The sequence below is a fragment of the Eubalaena glacialis genome, chromosome 10, assembly GCF_028564815.1.
Source record: "Eubalaena glacialis isolate mEubGla1 chromosome 10, mEubGla1.1.hap2.+ XY, whole genome shotgun sequence".
NCBI classification, from domain to species: domain Eukaryota; kingdom Metazoa; phylum Chordata; class Mammalia; order Artiodactyla; family Balaenidae; genus Eubalaena; species Eubalaena glacialis.
In genome coordinates, this window is record NC_083725.1 from 21,715,924 (window position 1) to 21,722,016 (window position 6,093).

The window sequence follows — 6,093 nt, forward strand, 5'->3', positions numbered from 1 at the left end:
CCAGGCGGCACTGCGTGGTATCTCCCAGCCTCCCTGCTTCTAGGAAGAACCTTGAGACCAGTTCTCTCCAACAGAGGGAATGTGAGTGGTACTGACGTGGTGGTGAGATTAGGAGAATGGACTGAGGTTGGGGAGGCCAGAAACAGGGATGCACCTCACTCTTGGCTGGCCAGTATCAAACAGGGAATGGGGCAAGCGACCCAAAGTCGCATTCTTACTGCCAGTCTCCTCCAGTTTCAGCCCCACTCCCTGCTCCCGCCCCTGTGGGGTGCTTGGTGACCCTGAGCTGACAGCTCTGGAAGAAATGACTCCCGGCTTGTTCATAGCCCTTTCTCCTGGCTCTTAGGGTTGCAGTTTTCTCTACTCTGATGAGTAAGTTGCCTCTCATTCATTTTTCTATCTTCCAAAAATTTATGGAAATTCTTTTCTGCTGCTCTCTTTATCTTTATGAGTTATATCATTTTCCCTCCCTTAACTGTTATTTTGGTGGAGTTTGGGTGGATCCAGAAGTGTATTCGTTTTCTAGGGATGCTATGCAAATTACCACTAAACTGGTGACTTAAAACAACAGAAATTTATTCTCTCACATTTCTGGAGGCCAGAAATTTGAAATCAGTTTCACCGGACTGAAATCAAGGTGTTGGCAGGGCCACATTCTTCCTGGAGGCTCCAGGGGAAAATCTGTTCCTAGCCATTCCAGCTTTTGGTGGCTGGTAGCATTCCTTGGCTTGTTGGCTGCATCACCTCAATCTCTGCCACTGGGATCACATTGCCTTCTCTAATGTGTGTGTCACACCTGTCTCTTCTCTCTCCTATAAAGATGCTTATTGTTGCATTTAGGGCCCACTCAGATAATCCAGGATAATCTCCCTATTTCAAGGGCTTTAGCTTAATCATATCGTAACGTCTTTGTCATTTAAAGTAACATTCATAGGTTCTGGGGATTAGGACATGGACATATCTTTGGGAGTCTTTATTTATCCTACTACAGGGAGAAAAGATAAAAACCTATGGTCAGTCCGCTGTATGTAATGCAGATCCTTTCTATGTTTTCTTTTAGTACCTTTAGATTTTCTTTTATACATTTACATCTTTGATCCTGTTGGAATTTGTTTCAGAATGGAGCTTCCCTGTTATCCCAAACACTAATTATTAAATATTTTTTCTTTCCCCCTTAGAGAGGAAACAAAGGTGAGTAGCTCTTAAGAGAAAAAAAATAAAACACTCACATTTATTTTTCTGTATTAAATACAAAAGTATTTTTAAAAAAGTAAAAAAAAAAAAAGATATAATTTTGGAGAAATTACCTTTCTCCTTTGGATTGTGGAGACTGTGAGTGACATGCCCGTCTGTGCATGGAGAACAGAAAGCCCCATCTCCTGTATCACTCATCTGATGGGAACACCCCAGCCTCAGGCTGCAGGATACAGTATTATAGGCATTAGCATTACTCCTATAAACAAACAACAGTGGGAGAATGGTGTGGGGTAGGAAATGATACCCTTAGCTTCCTTCTGGCTTCCCAGCCTCATAAGGAACAATACACTTTGAGGCCTGCAAGCCTGTCCCTGCAAAACATGTAGTGGGTGGTAAGAAGACAAAACAAACCAGGTCCCTAGTCAGACTTCCCAGGAACCACAGGCTTGGCCGGTCCCCCAACTGAACCTGAATAAGTGCAAAATGTTCACATTTTCATCCCATTTCTGACACATCCTGGGGCAAATAGCCAATTGCCTCCATAGGGGTTTTTGTGTAGGCTATGAATAAGGATTTTTGTATCTCTGCCTTCTTTTAACCTATTTAAGGAAAGTTTAGAGTATGCCAGGAATAATTGTTTTCATTTAAAGCACTGTAATTTAGTTCCTTTCTGGACTTTGTATGTATGAGTCTCATTTTGCAGCAGTGCCAGGAGATGCAAATAGAAGAATATTAGTTCTGAAAACTTGAGATTTTAAGCTGGGTCTTTTACTTCTATTTGTTAGTTTTAGTCTTAATTGTGACATTCATATTATTAAAAGAATAACAGATTCAAATCACATTTTTGTTCCAAGTACTAATGCAACAAGTTGCTTCTCAATTTCACACTATTCCTTTTATATATGGGTTATATAAAAGAAATAGGGAGGTTGCCCTCCCCATCAGGGCAAGATTCCTCTCTCTCTCACTCACACATACACACATATTTCTGGGATCCCAGATCTTTCTCTATAGGTGATACAGATTTTTATGCATTCTAATTTTTTTTTTTTTTTACTTTTCATACCTTCTCAGTACCCCTCTTTGTCTAAGTTTGACTACTTTTTACATGTCCTACACCCGATCTTCCTTCTTGTAATAGTACAGCAACTCAGTCTAATTCTGTATCTTTGTTTTGAGTGTGCCCAGAGAGTGAAGAAGGGATGTGGTGAGTTGAAAGGACGCATGAGCTACGGACAAAGAAAGAAGAAGAGGGAGGTACGGTGAGAAGAGATAGTGGCCCTTAAAGAAGATCTTGGATCTTCTCCTTTGAAATTTGAACCCAATGTCAGAAAGCACATTTGATTTTGAAATGTATGGAATGTATGGGATGCCTAGCACATGAGCAAATGTCAGAGCAGTAATAAAAGTTAGCACCACAGCCACTTTTCTTGCATCTCCTATTTTTTTCCTTGGCTTTTTGTGAAAACCTTGGCATAATGCACTATTGCTTAGTTTACAAACTATTTATTTATTTATGAAAGTTGCTAAGGTGAGAGGTTTTAGAATCAGAAAGACTTAGTTATAATTCTTAGCTTTGCTATGTGCCCTTGGTCAAATTATGAACCTATTAAAGCTTTAGCTTTTTCATAGTGAATGTTTATCTCATGAGAGATAAAGGAGAAAATGTATGTAAAAATCTTAGTATAGGGCTTGGCACTTGAACCAGTCCAGAATATCGGTTAATTCATTCAACAAATATTTATAGAAGGTTTCCTGTGTGCTGAACTGTCTGCTGGGTGCTAAGGATGCTGTGGGAAATGGAACAGATGAGGTCCCTGCCCTCATGGAGCTTATATTCTAGCAGAAGAGGCAAATAATAAACAAGCAAACAAATAAATGAAATAATTACAGGTGTGTGACTGGGAACAGCAGAGAGGACCTGTGTTAGCTGAGGAAGTCACAGAAGGCTTCACCATAGCCTGAGGGATGAGAATGAACCAGTGGACCCAAGAGTTGTTTAAGGCAGAGGAAACTGGATCACTGGTTAGAGATTGGGCTCTACTCGCTGTCAGAGGCCATCAGGGCAAGGCTCCTCCTTGCTGTCTTATGGCCTTTGTCCTTCTATAACCCTGGACACTGAGAATAGGCTCAGACTGCCTATGACTTTCCTTCCTCATTGATCTTCTTATCCAACTGAAATTCAGTAGCCAATCATTATAATCACCTCCTTGAATATACCCTAACCTCCCTTTTCCATCTCATGGTACTTTACTCCCTTGGCCCACCCCAACCTTGTTAAATCCATGTATCAACCCTATGCCCTTGTCTGCCCACATTGAGTGTAGCAGAAGAACAGCATGCAACCTCATTGACTGGTCTTACTTTACATTCCTAGAGGCCCTTATGCAGCCCAGCAATCTTGTGAGATTTCCCTGGTCCTTCTCTCCCCTACTCTCCTCACAGGTTGATGAAGAGAGAGGATAGAGCATTATGATCCCTGCCCTCCCCCACCAGGTGGATAAGAGAGGGACAGGCCTATGATTCCAAGCTCACTTAGCCCCAGCTCCCCTTCCTGCCACTCTTTCTTCACCAACACCATGTCATCTCACTCCCCAAAGCACAGCTCCCCTCTCTTCAGACATGTATTCTTATTCAGTCACGCCTGCAAAATCTGTTCAAAGAATCAAGGGGGCAGGTGACTCTTGGTGGTTGACAGGCGCTTACAGCAAAGGAGTGCAGGTACCTAAGACAGGGTCATTTTTTACTAATTGCGCCGTTAATCTTGGCCTAATGATCAATTTCTGCCTCTGAGGTTTGCTGTCAGGAAGAGCTATGGGAGACCATCTTAAAAGTGGTAGAGTACCAAGTGCATCCATGAACTATAATCCAATATTTTTATTCAATAGATTTTATTAGCATCACAATGTTCAAATTTTGAATAAACTTTACGTATCTGGTTATTAATCAGTCAGTAATGGGAATCACAAGCCTTCTTTTACACTTTTTTTCTTTCTTTCCTTCTAGTACACGTGTTTACCATAAAACCACAGCCCCATGGCTTTAATTTTAATACAAGGACTAGCCCTATAATTTTAATATAAGTACTCATTTTTTATTTCTAATCCAAAGAGTGTCACAAATCCACCTCCATCCCATCTCGGTTCCTAAAGTTCAAAGTTTTGCACACTTGCAAAAACAAACCCTTGGTGTTCAAATTAAAATCAGATTTGTTTTCTTTCCATTGCACATTGCTTTTCCCTGCTGTATACTCTATGAGTTCATTGAGTTCATTTCAGGCTCCTTCCCCTCCCCCCACACCAACCGACTGGAGAGAGCCCTGGCTGGATGCCTAATGGGCTCTTAAGGGCTGGAATCCACAGTAGATTCCCAATTCCAATCTCTCTTTGTGAGATTTCACAATCTGCCAGAAATTGCGTCCTTTCTACTCTGGCTCCATCTATTGGACGAAAATGACCAATGCTGCCTAAATTTCCCCATTATGGCTTTGTTTGCAGTCTTCAAATTAAGCAGAACTCTACTACATCTTCCCTTAACATTATACTTAAATGTGACTCTGTGAAGCTCTATTCCTGGACAGAAGGAGTTTAAATGGTTTTTGATCGTACCTCCCGTACACATTTTCTTCTTTAAAGGAAAGTTCCAGTGTTCCTTAAGAGTAAATACTTACTTTGGTTAGTGGGAGCTTATGGAAGCTGGAAACTTCCATTCATTTTCAGTGATCCTCGGTTACTATTTTCAATATGCAAAGGTTCCCTTTCTGGAAGATCTTCTGCTGATAATTGCTACCTCTATTAGAATCACAGGAACTGACCTGGGTCTTGAGTTCTAAGTGAACACATTGCTTATATAACTTTCCAGTCCCTTTGCCTTCCTTATCTCAGGGAAATCTGGTCCACCATGTTATCTACATATTTCTAACTTCGGAATTGCATTTCTGGCAGTTTCACTTTACTTCTACTCTCAAGTCCAAGGATAAATATCTTTAGTTCATTAATTCTTTCAGCTAATATTTATTGACTGCCTACTATGAAAAAACATTGATTTATTTAAATAAGAGTATTTAATATACTCGTTGGGAGTATATTAAAATTGCTACCCTCTTGGTGGGGAGAAAAAGGAACACTTCTACACTACTAGTGGGAATGTAAATTGGTACACCCACCAACTATGGAGAACAGTATAGAGGTTCCTTTAAAAACTAAAAATAGAGCTACCATATGATCCTGCAATCCCACTGCTGGGCATATATCCAGAGAAAACCATAATTCGAAAAGATACATGTACCCCAATGTTCATAGCACTATTTACAATAGCCAGGACATGGAAGCAAACTAAATGTCCATCAGCAGATGAATGGATAAAGAAGATGTGGTATATATATGAATATTACTCAGCCATGAAATAGAAAGAAATAATGCCATTAGCAGCAACATGGATGGACCTAGAGATTCTCACACTAAGTGAAGTAAGCCAGACAGAGAAAGACAAATATCATATGATATTGCTTATATGTGGAATCTAAAAAGTGATACAAAATGAACTTATTTCCAAAACAGAAAGAGACTCACAGACATAGAAAACAAATTTATGGTTACCAAAAGGGAAAGAGGGGTGGGGGGAGGGATAAATTAGGAGGTTGGCATTAACATATACACCTACCACATATATAATAGATAACCAAAAAGGACCTGCTGTATAGCACAAGGAACTATCCTCAATATTTCATAATAACCTATAAGAGAAATGCATCTGAAAAGGAATATATATATATATATATCTCTCACTGTGCAGTACACCTGAAACTAACATGATATTGTAAATTAACTATACTTCAATTAAAAAATTAAATTAAATTTAAAAAATTAAGTTGCTACCCTTCTGAAGAGTATATTC

General features: G+C 39.8%; 1 long non-coding RNA gene across 1 annotated transcript in view; it reads left to right on the plus strand.

The window, feature by feature from the left end:
• Window positions 1-2,398, plus strand: part of LOC133100051 (uncharacterized) — a 47,639-nt gene extending 45,241 nt beyond the window's left edge. Inside the window, exon 3 of the long non-coding RNA XR_009702381.1 lies at window positions 2,377-2,398. This is a non-coding gene — a long non-coding RNA (uncharacterized LOC133100051). The remainder of the gene's footprint in view (window positions 1-2,376) is intronic.
• The last annotated feature ends 3,695 nt before the right edge of the window (window positions 2,399-6,093 follow it).